At 46.3% G+C, this 22285-nt stretch overlaps 1 long non-coding RNA gene and 1 pseudogene across 1 annotated transcript in view; both read left to right on the top strand.

Moving 5' to 3' along the window:
* The window catches only part of LOC134911857 (uncharacterized), a 105564-nt gene that overhangs the window by 62687 nt on the left and 20592 nt on the right, over window positions 1-22285 (top strand). The gene's annotated exons all lie outside the window — the stretch shown is intronic.
* Window positions 15834-15951, top strand: LOC134912912 (5S ribosomal RNA; annotated as a pseudogene).

The following is a 22285-nucleotide window of genomic DNA, read 5'->3' as shown; positions in this document are numbered from 1 at the left end:
CTGCCACTCTGGGGGCATTTGTGTATCTGGCACTCTGGGGGAATTTGTGTATCTGGCACTGTGGGGCAATGTGTATCTGGCACTGTGGGGCAATGTGTATCTGGCACTATAGGGGTCATATGTGTATCACGCCTTCGGCGCGCGCACATGCTTCTTTTGCTATGTTTTTTTACATCTTGCCCTGGGCTCCAAAAACCCTAGTTACGCCTCTGACCAAGACCCATCTGCCTGGACCGATATACAACATGTATCACTTATTCTCTTGTATCTTGTATTCTCTTGTATCAAATTCCTATTTCCCTAGAGTGTAAGCTTGAGAGCAGGGCCCTCCTACCTCTCTGTCTTTAATCACATGGTATTTTTTTATTACTGTTTTGTCCCAATTACAAAGTGCAACAGAATATGCTGGCGCTCTACAGTGTATGTATATGTGTATATCTATCTATGTATCTATCTATCTATCTATCTATCTATCTATCTATCTATCTATCTATCTATCTATTATCATTATTATTATTACTACTACTAAAATTTATAATAAACATACAGTTTGCTTGCTTTGACCACTGTTGGTCATAGATGGACCTGCTGCCTTTTTATTTAGTTCTTATTTTTATTTATTTCTCTATTTTTTTATATTTTTTTAAAATCTTTCTTAGCACCTTTTGAATATATTTCACGGAAATTCCGTGCCCTTGTCCTTCAAACACTGATATAAAATATATAATAATAGTAATAATAATAATAATAATAATAATAATAATAATAATAAATACTAATTCTTTTTATTAATACTACTACTACTACTACTACTACTAATAATAATAATAAATAATAATAATAACAATAATAATAATAATAATAATAATCAAAATAATGTACATATATATATATATATATATATATATATATATATATATATATATATATATATATATATATATATTGTGGCAGGAGAGGTTCTTTGCCACCTGGAAACAACCATAGGGAATTAATAGTGGCTTGGGCCACTGATAGAGTGGCTGGTGGAAGCTACACACAGGGTCCTGGGGGCAGATGGGAAGTGTGGATGGACCGGGTTCCCATCCATTGGGCCCAGACCAGGTCTTTTAGGCTTCTTAGCCCAATAAGCTGCTTCATCAGCCAGCACCTGGCTGCTGGGTTTAAAGCAGAGTCTCTCCCATGAGTCAAGGCTCCTGACGGCAGTTAGTGCCCAGGTTATAGGTCTGCTAGGGACAGTGGGATCCGGAAGATTGGGGCACTAGTGTCAGGATGCCGGGCCCTGAAGGGTTCCTTATTAAGTAAAAAGGAGTGAGGCAGGGCCTAACCTCCCTGGTTGTTTATACTAGCGACAGTGATCTTTGTTTTATGTGTATCTTTGTATTTAAGCAACCTGAATAAAAGGTATTTGTTGTTTTTGCCCAAGCCTGGAGTCGTCGCTGGTGGTATTTTTGTAGCAGAGTGCATTCTAGAAAGACTCCTGTTACAAATGGCTATCGAACAGGGACCCTTCTGCTAGTGGTGTCACACGTGGCAGAGGACCCAACAGCCGCAAGGTAGCAGCACACATACCAGAAAGCTCCAGACCAAGCTGAAGTTGTGGGCATCAGTACCAGACCAAGGGTGTTGTAAGTAGTGGGTTAAAACCAACCCCACGGGTTTGCATTGGCAGCAAAGGGGTTAAACATGGTGCATGGACTGTTCTGTCTTATCTGCTTTGCACCATTCATTGAAAGTAGCTGTGTTGACTTGCTCTAAGGGGTTGCAAGCATCTGATAATTTTATGACTGAATTTCTTTTCCAAGCTTATTTTTACCTGTACCTGCAAAATCTAGTAGAGGGAGTCTGGTGTCCCTGTTAATTAGCTCATTAAGACCAACGTTGAAACCTTTTATAAAGGTGGATCTATTTAAATAGAGAAACTTTGTGGCACTATGTGTCCCAGCAATCCCTGAGTTCTGGTTTTTAGAGCCTGAAGGGAGAAGTTGTTTTAGCACTACCAGTGAAAGGTTATTTGTGCCCACTATGTACTTGCTACATTTCAGTGCTTTGATAAAAGCTTAATCTGTGGTTTAAAAAAAAAAAAAGAAAAAGGAATTTTTTTCTTTTTCCTTCCATTTAGAGTTTACAAAAATAACAGGATGAATAGAGATTTTTAGATTTACAGCATATTCTGAAGTGTCTCTTCAAATGGGTAACGAAAAGAGAATTCATGCTAAAAAAACAAAAGGGGTGACAGCTCTAATACCTCAGGTCAGGGACTTATGTGACCCTATTAAAGCCCCACAGTTGGAGAGTGAAGTGGAGAGCTTGTTGGGGAGTAATCTAGATCTTGGGGAAGATTTTAGCATGGTACCTTTTTGGTGTCACACGATAAGTGACCTTGAAAAGAATGTCCAATTAAAGGACCAGGAGCTAGAAGAGATTGAGGAAAAATTTGATTTTCTTCAAGAGCAGGTGAACACCTTAATGCAAAAGCTGGAGAAGAAGGAATCTCTTTTGTCTGACTCTCTGATAATATTGGGAAGGAGTAGAAAAGAGGTTGCCAAGCTCTCAGGCCAGGAGTCAGAGTTGCAGAAAACCTTTGCAAAGGCTAAAATCTGATCTGTCAGATCTGTAAACTTTGTAGTACATAGCCAAGGACAATTAGAGAAAATCTCCTGTGACCAGACACGATGTGGAAGTCTGGTGCTGGCCAATAAGGCTCTGTCGCAGGACTTGGCGGAGCTTCAGGAGGAGGTTTTTAAGCTAAAACCATTGGCTACAGATGGGTCCATGTTTATATTGGCCTTTAATAGGATTAATTGAGCCAGGTCAGTCAGACTTAATCCTCTGCTGTAATGACTTAATCCCCTGATGTATTGTTCTCTGTATTGTATTGCAGCTGAGAACAATAGATGAAGGGTTTTTGCAAATAAACCATGGTGTGCTTAGGCGCAGCAAAGAAGTCAAGATAAATGTGGACCCATCTGTATGCCTAGTTTCAGTTCCAGTTCAGAGACAGGCGTAGCTACTAATTGCTGAAGACATTATGCCGAATGTTGGATCAGAGACATTATCAGCCGAAATGGAGATGCCATCTTTGGGGGAATTGACGCCAATGGTGGTGCAGGCTGCGGAAGAATGGTACCATACTGTAGTGGAACCCAGCTATACTGGATTCCCTGTTCCAGCCAGAAGGAACAGGAAAGTTGAGCCAGAGCTGCCAGTGCCTAAGGCCCGGAAGGCTCCCTGCTATGCCACTAGTAAGGTCATTTGCCTGGAAAGTGGAAATGAGGGACCTTCCTCAGAGGTAGAGCATTTACAGGCACTAATTTCCATTCAGTTGGTATTGCCGTTCTAGAGCATGGAGGACCTGCAAGAGCCCATCGTAGAAATGGAAGTCTTATCTGATACGGAGATTGCTTCTGTTGAGGTCTTGGAAACCCAAGAACCTTCTCCTGTTGATGCGATGTATATTCAGAAGTCAATCCCTGATGGGACATCACAGGTTCAGAAGCCCCCGGTTCTGGATATCCAGTACACATGGGAGACTTTCTCTGATGATCACAGACAAAGACCCTACCTTTGGAGGTGTCTCGCCTACGTGAGCTAGTCATGGCTAAGCTAGTTGCAATACAGGAGTCTACTTCCAAAGTCATCCGGGAGCCTGCTTCTGAAGGAGTTCCACTCGTGTATGTGGAGGATAAGGTGCAAGATTTCGATCTTGAGGTTGTTGCACCCCGTCATGATCCACCACGAGAGGCTCAAGATCCAATTGCTGAACTGGACACACTGAGTAAAGAGCAAGAGCCTGTCTGAGAGGAATCGGTGCAGAGTCCCATTTCTGAGGTTGCTCTACCCAGGGAGAGTTCTCTATATGAGACACGAGAGCTGGAAAATTTGAGGGGAGAGTTCCAAAATCTGGCCCTAAGTAATAGCCAGCTAAAAGAAACAGTGAAGGAGATTCCTAAATTACAGAGTCGAATAAGGGACCTGGACAAGAGAATCAAAATGGGTTACGTGCCGGTCATAGACCAGCAGGAGACGGTGACTAGGGTCAAAGATGGGAGATCGGAGGACGAAGCAGTCACGTTAATGAAGAAAATTTTATCAAAGCTGGAAATACAGAAGGAAGCACTAAAAGTTCAACAAATGAAAGGACTTTCTGAGACTCAGGACCAATGCCTCACACTGAGGGAAAGGGTGGGGGCAAAGTTGGACCATGAGCTCAGATCAATTAAAGTCAGGACAGAGACTAGGTGTTACCGGTGACAAGAGCTTGGCCATAAAAGGTGGAATTGTCCATATAGGCCAAGACCAGTGAGGGCCGGGGTGACTACTAGGCCCAGAGTGAACTTAAAAATCATCCCTAGTCCAGAGTTGGTTAAGGTCAGGTGTCACAAACACCCAGACAAGAATGAAGCAACCTCAGTAGCCAGTAAATCCGAGCCCGATAAGGGAAACATCCCTAAAGGTGGAAAGGGGAAGAGGAAGGAAAGTTTAGTGGGCAACAGGAAGTTGTCCATTGAAACAACCACTTGGGCCACTATGCCAAAGTGGAGGGAAAGGGAAGGTGGCACAGTGGAGTCGGTGCCACCAACCTTTAATGGAAATAGATTCCAAGGCCAGTTAAAAGGGCCTCGGGCATGTACTTGGGAGAGGAACTTGGAACACAGATATATGGGTCCAGGTTATGTCCCAAAGATTTGTCAGCCCAAAATAATTGGCAAATGTGAAACCTTGCCAGTCACATGTCACTTTTCTGAGCCAGGAAAAGCTGAGGGAAAGGGTATGTGGCAGGAGAGGTACTTTGCCACCTGGAAACAACCATAGGGAATTAATAGTGGCCTGGGCCACTGATAGAGTGGCTGGTGGAAGCTACACACAGGGTCCTGGGGGTAGATGGGAAGTGTGGATGGACCGGATTCCCATCCATTTGGCCCAGAGCAGGTCTTATAGGCTTCTTAGCCCAAGAAGCAGCTTCATCAGCCAGCACCTGGCTGCTGGGTTTAAAGCCGAGTCTCTCCCATGAGTCAGGGGTCCTGACGGCAGTTAGTGTCCAGGTGATAGGTCTGCTAGGGACAGTTGGATCCGGAAAAATGGGGCACTAGTGTCAAGATGCCGGGGCCTGAAGGGTTCCTTATTAAGTAAAAGGGAGTGAGGCAGGGCCTAACCTCCCTTGTTGTTTATACTAAAGACAGTGATCTTTGTTTTATGTGTATCTTTGTATTTGAGCAACCTGAATAAAAGGTATTTGTTGTTTTTGCACAAGCCTGGAGTCGTCGCTGGTGGAACTTTTGTAGCAGAGTGCATTCTAGCAAGACTCCTGTTACAATATATATGTGTGTGTGTGTGTGTGTGTGTGTGTGTGTGTGTGTGTATGTACAGTATGTATGTATGTATGTATGTATGTATGTATGTGTGTATATATATATATATATAAATATATATATGTATGTATGTATGTTGTGCTGTAAGGTGAGCACATACTGCGTGCCTGGGGTAGAGCTGAACACACACTGGCTATGCTTGAGGCACAAGGCTCTGCACAGGAAAGCAGAGACATAACATCAGAGGTCCTGGTGACTGATAAGGCCATTGTATTGTCACTCCAAAGTTCCGCTCAGACGTCATCGTTGTGCCGGTGATGTAACTGGGTCATCGTATAGAAACATCGAGGAAAGTGGATTTTTCAGAATAAGATAATCTGGGCATCTCTACTGATGGAAGTACAGCTTGAAGGAGATTTGCTCATAATGAATTATTTATTTATTTTTTATTATTATACAATAAGGGCAATTTATAGAGCAATAAGTGAAAATAAAGATGGCATTTAGTAAGGCCACTAAACTGCGTCAGTAAAATCAAGATATTCACTTCAGACATAGCCTTTTGGCCAGGGATATTGCCAGGGCCTGCGTCTCGACATGGGTCTCTGCTATATCTGAACAGACTGAGGTTGAATGTCCCGGGGCCGCAACCTTGCTCAGTACCAGGGTTATTCTAGGGACCGACCCAGGGCATCTGTGGTATTAAAGGCATGACCTGGGTCATGCATGAAAGGAGTTGATTGGTGGAGATGACGTCCACTGTGAAACAGAAGACCCGGTTCCGGTGAGAACAGCGACAACCCGGGAGTATCCTGGGTCCATCATACATGGGTGAAAGAGGGTAAGTACTGAAACCCTGGCTTCAACCCGTGTTCAGTGCCGTTGGTCCGAGCCAGGTTAAAGCCGGAGTTTATATCTGAAAGGGGTATTATTAAAAGTCTTGAGCATGCAGACAGGTGCACAGGCAGGTGCATAGACAGGGGCTGGCTGGCAACTTTTAGCCTGAGGGGCAAATCCAGAGCACTTGCCCATAAGTAATGGCGCCATCTTAAATGGAGTTTTTTTTGTTTAAAAAATATTTATTAATAAAAAAAATTAGGCCTGGTGTAAATTATCCCAAAGATACTTTATTATAAATTTATCAGTGCGGCCGCGGCCTCAGCAGAGCTGTGTAGTGCAGGGGTGGCCAACCAGTCAGTGGCAAAGAGCCAGAAAAGATCTGTAGTCAAGGGCAAGAGCCATATTCGCGATGAAAAATGGGGGCGTGGTATAGTTGTCACAAAGGCACACCCCATTTTTATGCTCACACCTTTCGGTTTGACGTTTGTAGGAGTATGACCTTGTGTCATAACCCCATTTTTAGCCATGTTGTACAGTGCCACATACATATAAAAACACAGAAAAATGGGTGCCCCCACAGTGCCAGATACATATATGCCCCCACAGTGCAGGATACATATATGTCCCCATAGTGCCAGATATGCCCCCACTGCCAGATACACATCTCCCCAGTGCCAGATACACGTTCCCTCAGTGCCAGATATGCCCCCACTGCCAGAAACACATGTCCCCCCAGTGCTAGATACACGTCCCCCCAGTGCCAGATCTGTCCCCAGTGTAAGATACACATGTCCCCACACTGCGCCCCCCCCAAGTGCTGCTCACCGCCGCGCTGCTGCTCTGCTCAGTCTGCTGCTTGTTAGGAGAGGAGAGCCCAGCGTGCGCTTCTCCTGCCCCTCAGTCTCCACTCTCCGGCGTCGTTGATTCTCTCTAATTAGGCGCCGGTCCGTGAGCCACCAATCAGAGTACACGGACTGTCATCTAAGACTCCTGATTGGCTGCCGGTTCGCGAGCTCTAATTGGTTCACTGCAGACTAGGGCAGCGGGAGGCGCCGCGGGAGCTTACGAGCCGCATGAGGAGATAGAAAGAGCCGCATGCGGCTCGAGAGCCGCGGGTTGGCCACCGCTGGTGTAGTGGAAGGTGGCGGCCGGCCCGTGACCCTTGGCAGTAGCGTGGCCTGGGGGGCACATGGCACTCTGCCCCCGGGCCAGCCTGCCTCTGAGCATAGACAGGTGTATGCAGCGGAAGGTGCACTCATAGACAGGTGCATGAACTTACAGATGTACAGACAGGTGCATGCACAGACAGATGCATGGACAGGTGCATGCACAGATAGATGCATAGACAGGCAAATGCACAGACAGGTGCATGAACATACAGATGCATAGACAGGTGCATAGACAGGTGCATGAACACACAGATGCATAGACAGCTGCATGCACACACAGATGCATAGACAGGTGCATGAACATACAGATGCATAGACAGGTGCATGAACATACAGGTGCTGAGACAGGTGCATGAACATACAGGTGCTTAGACAGCTGCATGCACAGACAGATGCATAAGTGAATAAACAGATAAGCTCCTGTAAATATACTTTTTCAAATTGACATATTATCCATTTTGGTTTTAGAATTCATCTGAATATTTCAGACAGAGCAACAGCAGCCTTGCTCCTGCAGTGCACCTCCATTTGTGCAATTGTGCCTACATTTTTGTCGAAGAGCATAGGTTTAAGGCGTGGCAAATGTGTACTCCATGGTTCGGGGTATTCTCTGATTACCTCTGTGCAGGATGCACTGTAGTCGTATCCGCTCAGATTCTTTGTTCTCGTGGTTGGAAGAAACCTTCTTGGCCAAGGAAAACAGACAGCCGGATTCAAGTGATTTTATTTGTTTCAAAAAGGAATGAGGTCTCAATATAATACTTTGGTATCAGGCTCAATGGTATCAACTTGTAGTGCAAACTTCTTACTCGTCTCAACAATAACAGGAGGTATATACGGCACCCCTAATTAGTATGTACCAATAGGCTGTCACAGTGTGTCCGATTATTTATAATACCACTGACCCTTCCCGGGCTCACGGTCCTAATCCTGACTACCAAGACTTTACAAAAAGAGGCGTCACAACGCTGCCACCCAAGTCAATCGTGACGCATAATGACAACACTTTAAATAACGGTTTGTTTTATGCTTTAAATAGTGTTTACTCACTCTCGCACTTGTGCATAAAAGTTCACAATTCCTCTCGGTTTCTTGGTGCTGTCAGGAATTGGGAGGAATTTACCATATAATCTAACGGAGTTTCTAACTAACAAGGCGCCACTAACCTGACACTACACAACAGCACCACTGGAACCGATCCACAGTTTAGCAGCGGCCAATGCGATTTAACACAATATAAACATCACATAATCTGAACATCACCCAATATTAAACGTCAAGTAACATAACCTTTCGGGTACTCGAGTACTATGATTGTCCAACTTAAGCGGGTCCTGTAACCCGACCTATGCACAGGATTTAGGTATGAGGGCGTTAGGGGGTTCAACCCTCCACTTTAACGCAGCTCTCCAACTTGGTTATCCCCTTTGTCTTGCTAGGGCGTCCACTGTGGATGGGGGCTTGGCTTGAAGGGGCCTGTGGCTGCGGCAGGTGTCTAACTTGGCCAAGTAGGTGCTAAACAAATCCCCGTTGTTAAATGACGCTGGGAGCCTTTAAGCCTTTCAAATCACACTTGTGGTTTCTCCCTATTTCCAGTCAAGTAAATGTCATTCCATCAGTAACCTTTAAAAGGTCTCTGGTAAGGGTGACCTTTGTTCCCAATGAATCTCTGATTCCTGTAACGTGACAGAAGATATATGGCCCCCCATACAGACACTAAGCCTAATGTTGCTGGAGGGGGTAGCAGCGTTGGGGCTGGTCAATGGCCCAAGAGAGGCTCAACGTGATAATGCTCAGTCTATCTGGGGCTGACAGCAGAGACAATCTCTATGATCCTGGAGCAGTTTCTAGGCACCAGATTGGCTACAGAAGCCAGACTCATGGTACTCGTTATGTTGCGGTGCGGCAGGACACAGTGCTCCTCCTCCCGGCAGGGTATCTGGGCCGGTTTGCCAGAGGCGACAGGACCTCCTCCAGACACCGCGCACCCAACTCTCTGTCTCTCCCTCTCTTCTTGCCACCCGCCGGGGCTCGGGAACTGCAGCCGTTGCTGTACTGAGGTCCTCTTCCATGCTTCTACTCCCATCACACTAACAGCGCTCTGGAGACCTGCTGAGTCTCCGGGTGCGCATCTCCACTGACTGCCGCACTCTGCCCCTGCGCGCCTCCACACCGCTGGCCGTCGATCACAGGACAGGTGACCGATGCGGGTAGACACTGGGACGCTCGGGGAACTCACATGCGGCCTCCTTCCCCTCACTGCTCTTCCATCCCTTGTGGCTTCCTCCTGCATCCACACACTTCCTCTCCCTACACAACACAGCCCATCTGGTCTCCCTCCTGCAAGAGCTGTCAATCAACCTGCCGGAAAAGTCCAGCCGGTCCTCTAGTGTATCCCTTAAAGGGTCCGAAGCCGGTAATTAACTCTGTGCTGTCTTTAGTAGTGTCACTAGCCTTAATTTGTGACACAGGCTATCACCTTGTGTGGTATTACATATGTGTGGTAGCAAATCTTGGGCAGGCAGAGGGAAGGATCGGTATGGAATAAGGGTGTGTCTTGCAAAGGGTACTGTGTGTCTTGCTAAGGGAACAGTGTTGTGTGTCTTGCTAAGGGCATGTCTTGCTAAGAGTACAGTACTGTGCGCAACCTCACAACTTTGTCTTGTTGGAAAGAGGGACACACACGCGGCTTCGCCGCACGCGCTCCCGAAAAGGGGCGTGGCCCGTGAAAAAGAGGGCGTGGCTTTGTGGGAGGACCCACGATCGCGAGCCACGCCCCCTTTTCCGTCGCTGAGGGGGCATGCCCAGCGCTCTGTGAGCCGCTGGCATGCTCCCTCTCCCTCTGTCTGCACTGAATAGACGCTGTGCGCATGCGCACAGCGTCTATTCACCGCTGCTCTGCTAAGCAGGGCAGCGAGAGACGGAGCCTCCCAACTGCCCCCCCCCCCCCACCGCGGGACACTGCGGCCCGCGGGTGGGACAGCGGGACAGTCCCCAAAAAACGGGACTGTCCCGCGAAAATCGGGACAGTTGGGAGGTATGCTGTGTGTCTTACATAGGGTATGTCTTGCTAAGGGTACAGTACTGTGTGTCTTGCATAGGGTAGGTCTTGCTAAGGGTACAGCACTGTGTGTCTTGCATAGGGTAGGTCTTGCTAAGGGTACAGTACTGTGTGTCTTGCATAAGGTATGTCTTGCTAACAGTACAGTGCCGTGTGTCTTGCATAGGGTATGTCTTGCTAAGAGTACAGTACTCTGTGTCTTGCATTGGGGTATGTCTTGCTAACAGTACAGTACTGTGTGTCTTGCATAGGGTATGTCTTGCTAAGGGTATGTCTTGCTAAGGTTACAGTGCCGTGTGTCTTGCTAAGGGCATGTCTTGCTAAGAGTACAGTACTGTGTGTCTTGCTAAGGGTACAGTAAGTCTTGCTAAGCACAGGATAGAGTTTTTGTTACTACTATTCTGATCTGTATACACATATTGTAAAATGTATAGTGAAGAACTAGAGCTCGGATAGTGACTGTGTCAATTCATCCATCTGTATGGTGTAACTGGAACATACCTACTTTGCTACCCCCTCCTCCGGGAGGAGGCAGCGTTGTAGGTGCATGGGGGCGTGGTCGGCAGCAGGATAGGCGTTACGGGGTCGTGGCCAACAGGGTAGTGGACCGTCCGGGGGACATGGCATCAGGATTGCGTCATCGTGGCTCCGCCCCCGTTATGCAGTGGCGAGAAAAGAGGCGCTGTATAGCTGGGGGCGGGCTACGATGACGCGATTCAGCGCAAATCATGTCATCGGACCCCCTCGGACCGCCCACTTGTTCTCTGCTGCGGGCGGCCAAGGAGGGTCGTGGAGGGGCAGCATGGAAAGCAGGTGGCTTGCCCACCTTTCCGGGGGGGGGGGGGATTTTTGGGAGCCTCCTGGCCATTCCAGGAGGGTAGGCAAGTATGAACTGGGGTATAATACTGGATAAGTCCTAGCAGAAAAAAATGTATAGTATTATTTCATAAGGGACACTTTATGTGAAATTCCACCCTGACCAGAGGCGTATCTAGGGTAGGCTGAGTGGGGCACGTGCCCTGGGCGCCTTGGCAGGCCCAGGAGAGAGGGGCGCCGCCGGCAACCAGGGCATCATGCCCCACTCGCCCCCGTCAACCCTAAATGTAACTGGCACTGTGGGGCATTGTATCTGGCACTGTGGTGCAATGTAACTGGCACTGTGGGGCATTGTATCTGGCACTGTGGGGCAATGTAACTGGCACTGTGAGTCATTGTATCTGGCACTGTGGGGCAATGTAACTGGCACTGTGGGCCATTTTCAGTGGCCACACCCCTTCTGGAGTGTGGCCACACCCTTTCTGATGTGTGGCCACGCCCATTTTTCGCCGCGCGCCGAAGGCACATACTTCTTTTGCTATGTTTTTTTTTTTTTTGGGGGGGGCGCCATTTTACGTCTTGCCCTGGGCTCCAAAAACCCTAGTTACGCCTCTGACCCTGACACCATGCGGAATTCCACAGAGAAACGTGGAATGAGAGAAATATTCCATCCAACAATATTGAAAACTTTGCTCCTCCTGCCCCCAGAGTGGGCGCTTTGTAATCACCGAAACTTTTGTGTTTTCGAGCTCGGTCATGTGTAGATGTCACGCGCAGGCGACTTAATGAAGATATCAAGGCAGAGGAAGGCGCTGAATCAATAGCTCTGATTTATATGATGATAAACACAATGCGTAGAAAGCTCTGAGCTTATTGTCCTTTGTAGAGCGGCTGATATCCAGAGGCTCACAGCATGGTGGTGACAGTTCAATCACTGGGAAGCTATTTATGTTCACAGGACAGGAGGACTGTACAGGCCTGAGAGGAAACTCACAGCTTCATCACCATTTCCCTCACTTCCCGGCTGGTACTGAAGTCTGGAGAACCTCACACTGACACTGTGAGCAAAAGTGAGACCTGATATCAGTAACAGTGTTTAACAGCGTAACTCACCAACCAAGAACCGTGAGGCTGTCCAAGACAGACACCATAGGCTGCATCTCATACTATCTTGTATAAAGATAGTATTACGACCAAACCTGCTTGTATCTTTCCTTAGGCTATGCAGTGTTATAACATTCTGAAAAACTACACATTTATGTTATGCCATATTGTAACCAGGGCCGGTTCTAGCCCTTGTGGTGTCCCGGGCGAAAATAGGGGCGTAGCTTCAAATCGAGTGTGGTCAATGTGCCCCCAGTAGTATTGCCCCCGTTTGTGCCCCCAGTAGTATTACCCCCGTTTGTGCCCCCAGTAGTATTGCCCCCGTTTGTGCCCCCAGTATTATTGCCCCCGTTTATGCCGCTTTTAAAATAAAAAAAATGTATACTTACCATCCCCGCTCCTGATTCCCGAACGCTGCTGCCCTCCATCTCTGGCCGCTGGCGTCGCTCCTCTGATCTATGGGTCTCTCCCATAGAACTGCATAGACACTAGAGGTCAATCATGACCCCTAGTTTCTAAGTGCTGCTCCCACAATGCAGTGCGGTGCGCGATGACTTCATCGCGCACCGCACAGCATTACCGGCACCGGGGGAGGGGGCGCCACTACCAGTAGCGAATCTTGCCACGGTGGCGGCACCCTCCAGATGGCGGAGGCGCCCTCCGGAAGATGGCGCCCCGGCAAAAGTACTGTGTGCCCGTAACAAGATCCGCTACTGATTGTAACATTATGTAATATTGGCTCAGATTTATTAAGCCTTGGGGAGTGATAAATAGCACGGTGATAAAGTACCAACCAATCAGCTCCTAACTTCCATGTTACAGGCTGTGTTTGAAAGATGACAGTTAGGAGCTGGTTGGCTGGTACTTTATCACCGTGCTATTTATCACTCTCCAAGGCTTGCTAAATCTGGGCCATTGCGGCAGCTGTATTAAGCCTGGAGAAGTGATAAATCAGTGATAGGTGGAAGGTGATAACGCACCAGCCAATCAGCTCCTAACTGCTAATTTACATATTGGAGCTGATTGGCTGATGTGTTATCACCTTGCACTTATCACTGCTTTATCACTTCTCCAGGCTTAATACATCTGCCCCATAGTCTCTGTTCATGTTTTGCAGTATAGCTACATTGTATAATACTATTGCCGTTATTTATCAATGAGTGATAAATTTCACTGTGCGTGATAAATTGCACCAGCCTATCCGCTCCTAACTGTCATTTTTCAAACACAGCCTGTGACATGGCAGTTAGGATCTGATTGGCTGGTACTTTATCACTCACAATAAAATGTATCACTCATTGATAAATAAGGGCACTTATTTGTTTCTGCTATGCACCGCAGTATCATTATAGTATACAGCATAATACTATGAGGCAGATTTAAAGGGTGGTCTTCAGGTTACTGAAAACTTTTCTCCCTCTTGGGGGTCCACGACCCCCCTGGAGGGAGAATAGATAGCGTGGCGAGCGCAGCGAGCCCGCAAGGGGCTCATTTGCGCTCGCCCAGCTGTCAGTATGCCGGCGGTCGGGATTTCGGCGCCGGTATGCTGGTCGCCGGGAGCCCGACCGCCGGCAACACATACTACACCCAGATTAAACAACGAGTGATATTCTTGTTATCACTCGTCACTCATCTTAAATGGTGCTCCTACCCCTTAGCTCTGGTCCAGGGGCATCCCAATGCCTTTTGACACCGTATGCGCCTTCGGTGCTTGCTGGCAAAAAGGGGACAAGGTCTTTCCAGAAGGGTGAGTAGCCCCTGATTTCATCACTCTGGGTGGCCGGGAGATGCTGTCTTGCTCCCGGACACTGCTGAGGTGGGTGTGGATCATTGGGTTGACCCTAACTAGGCCGGCAGTCATTAGGCTGACCACTATTGGTCGACAGTGAGTAGGTCGACACCTGGATATGGTCAATATGGTCATGAGTTTAACACGAAAAAGGTCGACATGGGAAAAGGTTGACATGACTTTTTTTATTAATTTTTTGGGTGTTGTTTTCTTCGTAAAAGTGACTGGGAACCCCAATTAGTGCACCGTGTGCCCTCACATGGCTCGGTTACTATTCCCAATCGTAGTCCACCTGGTTAGTAAAGTAAGAAAAGTGTAAAAACAAGAATATCACTCATTGTTAAATCTGCCCCTATATTTGTATTTGGCACTGTTAGGACCTGCATCATAGCATAGCCTCCAGTGATGACACCAGTGGAGGGCACAAGGTCATGTCTGTATTGTTGTGTCCGGGAGCTGATTCAGAGGTGGGCACTATCGCACAACCACTGTGTCTTTGTACACAGAGGTTGCGCTAAAATACGTTGTAAAAGCCACAAGAGGCGTCTTAAGTAAAAGATGCAGAATCCCGGCTTCTGTGATCTACTGCTGGGTCCTGGGAGTTACTCGTGATGTATGTTAAACCATGCTGCTGGGACCAGTGATGCTGCTTCCAAGGATACAGCCACTGGCTTCAGTAAACCCAGACAATGGGGCCGATGCGCCCATGTTTTCTGTGAAGTTTCCTGGTGCCTCCAAATGTCAGCAGCAGTGGGCACGTCCCTGGCCAGCAGCGACATACTTCCAGTGATCAGGTTCACTATCCAGCACGCTTATTCTACGGCAGGACTGCCGTATCCAAAATCTGTTAAGGCCCACTCTACTCGTAAAGTGGGGTCTTCCTGGGCGGCTGCCCGGGGTGTCTCGGCAGTGCAACTTTGCCGAGCTGCAACTTGGTCTGGGTCGAACACGTTTGAAAAGTTTTACAAGTTCGATATTTTGGCTTCTGATGATCTGAAGTTCAGTCAATCAGTTCTGCAGGAGCCTCCGCGCTCTCCCTCCCGTTCTGGGAGCTTTGGTACATCCCCATGGTACTAATGTGGACCCCAGCATCCTATAGGACGTAAGAGAAAATAGGATTTTGGTACCTACCGGTAAATCCTTTTCTCGTAGTCCGTAGAGGATGCTGGGCGCCCGCCTAGCACTTCGTTTTCCTGCAAATGTTATTTGGTTCAGTACAACTTCGTTTAGTTGAGTACTGCATTGTTACTTGGTAAGTAATGTTTCAGCAGTTGCTGAGTAGTTCAAGCTAGTTGGCTTGACGTGCCTTGTATGTGTGAGTATGGAATCTCACCACTATCTGTATAATATCCTTCTCTCGAAGTATGTCGTCTCTGTTGGCTGATTGTTTAGTAGTTAAACAATCAGCCAATGGTTGCTCAGCATGTGTTATATTTAGAATAAGTATTCAAAGTATTTCACCAAATTATAGTTTTTTCCTTCCAATTATGGGTACAGAGTCAGGTTATCTATACTAAAAAATTGTAACCTGTGAATAAATTTGAAAACTCGACCACACTTATTCGGTGAACTCTCATCTGTGATCCAGGACTAATCTCCTGCCTAACACAGACAGTAGATTCACAATACTGTATTTTCCACTTTCCTAATACTTATTTGGGTCACCTGTCCAGTGTATACATCCTCTGATTTAATCTACTTTTCTGGTGCTATCTCATTAGTGGATTTTATCAGTTCAGAAACTCTACTACCATACCACGCCACACATGCCCGATCTCGTCTGATCTTGGAAGCCAAGCGGTTTGGGCTTGGTTAGTACCTGGAAGGGCGACCTCCAAGGAATACCGAGTGTTGTAGGGGTCTAGAGAACCACCATGACATCAATAAAACCAGTGTCGGACTGGGGCATGTAGAGCCCACCGGGGGAATGCAGTGGTAGGGGCCTATGTTAGGGGTGTGGCCAGTCTGCAGGGGGTGTGTGGCCTGCCACCTCATTGGTTTGACTAATCATTAGAAAGTGCAACGTCTGGGCCCCTTCATAAATATATAAAGTAAATTCAGCTGCTGCATGCATGATAATGTACCAGATTAATAACAGATTAATAACAGCACTGCACTGTAGAAAATACACCATAGTCCATGGAGAGGGTCAGGTAGGCAAGTATGGTATAAGGTAACATATGTATAATTCAAGTGCACAGTCTGGAATTTGATCCTTAGAGCAGGGGGTGGGCCCCCAGGCAGTGGGGCCCACCAGTGGTTTCCCCTGTACCCCTGTGGGCCAGTCCAAGCCTGGATAAAACCTCCAACACTAACAGCAGAAGCACCTCTATCTTTCTTTCATATAGCACGTATCAGTTTTTCCTTATGAGGGGATACTTAATAATTCTTTCTCCTTAAAATATCATTATTGCCTGTCCATTTGTGGCCTTATTAATACAGTTCATCCGTACTGGTCAGGGTGGCAGGTTACAGTCCAGATATATGTCTGTATACCCCCAACCCATATTATATGGAGATTGACCAGAACATACAGAATTTTTTAGCATCACTAACTTTCTTTGTAAGAGTGCGGGTGAACCCTTATATTTGGAGACTCTAATGATAAAGCGGCACATCGCATGATAATTCGCTCACCCTGCATTTTTCCACACTGTGTATTTCTCTTCTAGCTGATTTCTGTGAGCCAAATGAGCATTTTAGTGGCATATTATTAAACGTTATGTTTTAGATTCTATATATAATACACGGTATTTACCGACTGTTAAAAGTGCGCCCACAAAAGAGTCTTCTTTTTCTCTGTATACTATTTATTTAACAACTGTTACAGGTTCACCCAAATGATCTGTTCCTCAATGTCAGAGTCTTCCGTCACATCCAGGCGATGGGTAGAAGTCCTGCTCTCTTAATTCTATTTTTTTTCCTATTCTCTCAGCTCTGTTTCCCACTGATACTTCAGTGGCTTTGCCGGAAGCCTCTGTCACTCTGTAAAGGTTTTATGCACATACTCCTGCACAGATCTGCTTCACTCACAAGGTGGCCAGTTCTATTCTAACTTCCCTCAGCCCAGCTGGCACTCACCAACTGTTGCTCGCCAACTGCCACTCCGTAACTGCTGCTCCCCAACTGTCGCCCCACAACTGGTGCTCCCCAACTGCCGCTCCCCAACTGTCGCTCCACAACTGGTGCTCCCCAACTGCCACTCAGCTACTGCTGCTCACCAACAGCCACCACTTACAGTTACACAGAAGAAAAGCGGCAGTTGGCCTCTTCTCTTCTATCACCTGTCCACAGCCTCCCAACTGACCCCTCATAACGGCCCCTTGCAGCTTGTGCAGGAAAGCACAATGTTGTGCAGCAGCTGTAATACCTCAGTTACATATGTACATCAGTGTAAGCCTGCAATAATAATAACAACTTCAGGGGACATGTATCAAAACTTCTAGGGGTAAATTTACTAAGATGGGAGTTCTATTTAAAATGGGATGTTGCCCCTAGCAACCAATCAGATTCTACTTTTCATTTATCTAGCACCTTCTAGAAGATAATACCTGAAATCTGATTGGTTGCTATGGGCAACATCCCATCTTAAATAGAACTCCCATCTTAGTAAATTTACCCCCTAGAGAGAACAGGCGGAGAAGCTGCCCATTTGCCATTCCAGGCATCTTTTCTCTAGGACACTTTGTAAAACGATAACCGGAAGCTGGTTGCATGCAGTGGACAGCTACTCCACCTGTCCTCCTAAGAAGGGTTGATACCTCTCCCCACCCTGTATCTCCTACATCAGAAGTGTCTGTATACCAAATACACTCAGATTACTGCAGAGTAAGAGCAAACAGAAACCAGCTAGTGTGCGGAATACTTTCTGTAGTAGTGCGCGAATTTTCGGCTGACATCTCATTAATATAAATAACTCTTCTGTATTGCTGCGCACAGATACTGCACACAATGAGAGCCATATGGACTTGCAAAGACTAATTAGATATGTAAAACAATACCAATTCTACGGGGAGTGGTATTTAAAGTCTTCCCTGCAGTAACGAGATCTAACACCTGCAGATAAAAAATAATTAAGTTTTTCTAGTATTAATAATTAATTGCCGTTAATTAATACCATTGCTATTGCTGTTGTACGCTCATTATTTGCTACATTGGTTATTATGATCAATGTGGCAAACACTGTATAGATGGAACTCCTGACAGTTAATTAAAGTCGGCTTCTGCAAAGTTTATATATTGCAGCGATTCTCTTGTATGAGGTCACTGGGGGCTCTTTAGAGAGCAGAGGATTATGGGGGCACTCAGAGGAGAGTGTGTTAGATGCGTCTGCGATAACAGAACCGTCCTCCGCTGATTAATAACTTGGTTACTCGCCTTCCCCTCCTGTTTAATTGCTGTGTTAGTTGTCCACGCTGGAGGAAATATGTTCAAAGCACCAGAGTCTTGGAGGCAGTATGTTGATCTTACAATTTGTCCACAAAAAACAAACATTGGTTAAACATAAAAAAAGTAAAGGGAACTTATTAAGAAGGCGTACTTTGATGTTGTGTGAAAGGGTGATAGAAATGAGCAGTTTATTTCATTAGTAAAATAAATCATGAGGGTTATGGAATGTTTGCTTGTTTTCTATAATGCTTTGCTAAGTTGTTTTTATTCTACTGCTGTCAGAGGACCGAATTCAGACGTGATCGCAGCAGCAAATTTGTTAGCTAATGGGCAAAACCAAGTGCACTGCAGGGGGGGAGGGGCAAATATAACGTGCAGATAGAGTAAAAATCTAAGCAATCTGACTAGATTGCATAGATTTTAAGCATGATCTCTCCGTGTGTACCCTCCCAGCGATAGCGATGCGCGGCCCGTGCGTCGCTATCGCTGGTGCTAGATTGTCCTGCATGCTGGCTCAATCTAGCAGGTCGCTCATTTCACCCGCTGGGTGAAATGAGTGCCCCCCCCTCCCTCCGTCTCCCCCCGCACGCTCAGCACACATCGCGCTGTGCTGAGCGGGGGGAGAAATGTGTTCACTCAGCACACATCTCTCCCCAAATCGGGCCGTTAATACGGCCCTATAGATTTGGGTGGGGTGTGTTCATCCTGAAATCTAAATTGCAGTGTAAAAATAAAGCAGCCAGTATTTACCCTGCACAGAAACAATATAACCAGTGCTGCAAGCATGGCAGTCGAGAGCCGGACCTGGCCCAGGTACTTTTCAAGAGGTGTGGTCATGTACCCTTAGAAAAAAGTGCTGAAAAAAATTGTATTTTAAGTAGAGATGAGCGGGTTCGGTTCCTCGGAATCCGAACCCGCCCGAACTTCATTTTTTTTAACACGGGGCCGAGCGACTCGGATCTTCCCGCCTTGCTCGGTTAACCCGAGCGCGCCCGAACGTCATCATCCCGCTGTCGGATTCTCGCGAGGCTCGGATTCTATCGCGAGACTCGGATTCTATATAAGGAGCCGCGCGTCGCCGCCATTTTCACACGTGCATTGAGATTCATAGGGAGAGGACGTGGCTGGCGTCCTCTCCGTTTATAGAGAAGAGAGTGAGACTAGAGTAGAGAGAGACACAGTAGTAATTTTGGGGAGCATTAGGAGGAGTACTACTACTTGCTGAAGTGATAGATAGATAGTGTGACTGTATAATGTATATCTGACTTGTGGGGGAGACACTGACAGTGGGGAGCAGTTAGAGTCTGAGAGCAGGACTCAGGAGTACATATTTTAACGTACAGTGCACACTTTTGCTGCCAGAGTGCCACACTGCCATTGTGACCACACTGACCACCAGTATATATTGTGATTGTCTGCTTAGGAGTACTACTTGCAAGTTGCTGATAGTGTGACCAGTGACCTGACCACCAGTTTAATTAATCACCACCAGTTTAATATATATATATAATATATATATAATTGTATATAATATATATATAATATTGTATACCACCTACCCGTGGTTTTTTTCTTTCTTTCTTCTTTATACATACTACTATAGTAGCTTACTGTAGCAGTCTGCGGTGCTGCTGAGCTGACAGTGTCCAGCAGGTCCGTCATCAGTCATTACATAATAAATATATATACCTGTCCGGCTGCAGTACTAGTGATATTATATATATATATATATATATTGATTTCATCTCATTATCATCCAGTCTATATTAGCAGCAGACACAGTACGGTAGTCCACGGCTGTAGCTACCTCTGTGTCGGCAGTCGCTCGTCCATCCATAATTGTATACCACCTACCCGTGGTTTTTTTTTTCTTTCTTCTTTATACATACTACTATAGTAGCTTACTGTAGCAGTCTGCGGTGCTGCTGAGCTGACAGTGTCCAGCAGGTCCGTCATCAGTCATTACATAATAAATATATATACCTGTCCGGCTGCAGTACTAGTGATATTATATATATATATATATATATATATTGATTTCATCTCATTATCATCCAGTCTATATTAGCAGCAGACACAGTACGGTAGTCCACGGCTGTAGCTACCTCTGTGTCGGCAGTCGCTCGTCCATCCATAATTGTATACCACCTACCCGTGGTTTTTTTTTTCTTTCTTCTTTATACATACTACTATAGTAGCTTACTGTAGCAGTCTGCGGTGCTGCTGAGCTGACAGTGTCCAGCAGGTCCGTCATCAGTCATTACATAATAAATATATATACCTGTCCGGCTGCAGTACTAGTGATATTATATATATATATATTGATTTCATCTCATTATCATCCAGTCTATATTAGCAGCAGACACAGTACGGTAGTCCACGGCTGTAGCTACCTCTGTGTCGGCAGTCGCTCATCCATCCATAATTGTATACCACCTACCCGTGGTTTTTTTCTTTTTCTTTCTTCTTTATACATACTACTATAGTAGCTTACTGTAGCAGTCTGCGATGCTGCTGAGCTGACAGTGTCCAGCAGGTCCGTCATCAGTCATTACATAATAAATATATATACCTGTCCGGCTGCAGTACTAGTGATATTATATATATATATATTGATTTCATCTCATTATCATCCAGTCTATATTAGCAGCAGACACAGTACGGTAGTCCACGGCTGTAGCTACCTCTGTGTCGGCAGTCGCTCGTCCATCCATAATTGTATACCACCTACCCGTGGTTTTTTTTTTTCTTTCTTCTTTATACATACTACTATAGTAGCTTACTGTAGCAGTCTGCGGTGCTGCTGAGCTGACAGTGTCCAGCAGGTCCGTCATCAGTCATTACATAATAAATATATATACCTGTCCGGCTGCAGTACTAGTGATATTATATATATATATATATTAATTTCATCTCATTATCATCCAGTCTATATTAGCAGCAGACACAGTACGGTAGTCCACGGCTGTAGCTACCTCTGTGTCGGCAGTCGCTCGTCCATCCATAAGTATACTAGTATCCATCCATCTCCATTGTTTACCTGAGGTGCCTTTTAGTTGTGCCTATTAAAATATGGAGAACAAAAATGTTGAGGTTCCAAAATTAGGGAAAGATCAAGATCCACTTCCACCTCGTGCTGAAGCTGCTGCCACTAGTCATGGCCGAGATGATGAAATGCCAGCAACGTCGTCTGCCAAGGCCGATGCCCAATGTCATAGTACAGAGCATGTAAAATCCAAAACACCAAATATCAGTAAAAAAAGGACTCCAAAATCTAAAATAAAATTGTCGTCGGAGAAGCGTAAACTTGCCAATATGCCATTTACTACACGGAGTGGCAAGGAACGGCTGAGGACCTGGCCTATGTTCATGGCTAGTGGTTCAGCTTCACATGAGGATGGAAGCACTCAGCCTCTCGCTAGAAAAATGAAAAGACTCAAGCTGGCAAAAGCAGTAGCACCGCAAAGAACTGTGCGTTCTTCGAAATCCCAAATCCACAAGGAGAGTCCAATTGTGTCGGTTGCGATGCCTGACCTTCCCAACACTGGACGTGAAGAGCATGCGCCTTCCACCATTTGCACGCCCCCTGCAAGTGCTGGAAGGAGCACCCGCAGTCCAGTTCCTGATAGTCAGATTGAAGATGTCAGTGTTGAAGTACACCAGGATGAGGAGGATATGGGTGTTGCTGGCGCTGGGGAGGAAATTGACCAGGAGGATTCTGATGGTGAGGTGGTTTGTTTAAGTCAGGCACCCGGGGAGACACCTGTTGTCCGTGGGAGGAATATGGCCATTGACATGCCTGGTG

This window comes from Pseudophryne corroboree, chromosome 4 (genome assembly GCF_028390025.1).
Source record: "Pseudophryne corroboree isolate aPseCor3 chromosome 4, aPseCor3.hap2, whole genome shotgun sequence".
Classification (NCBI taxonomy): Eukaryota; Metazoa; Chordata; class Amphibia; order Anura; family Myobatrachidae; genus Pseudophryne; species Pseudophryne corroboree.
Note: the sequence above shows the minus strand (reverse complement) of the source record. Positions and strands in the feature narration are given on the sequence as shown.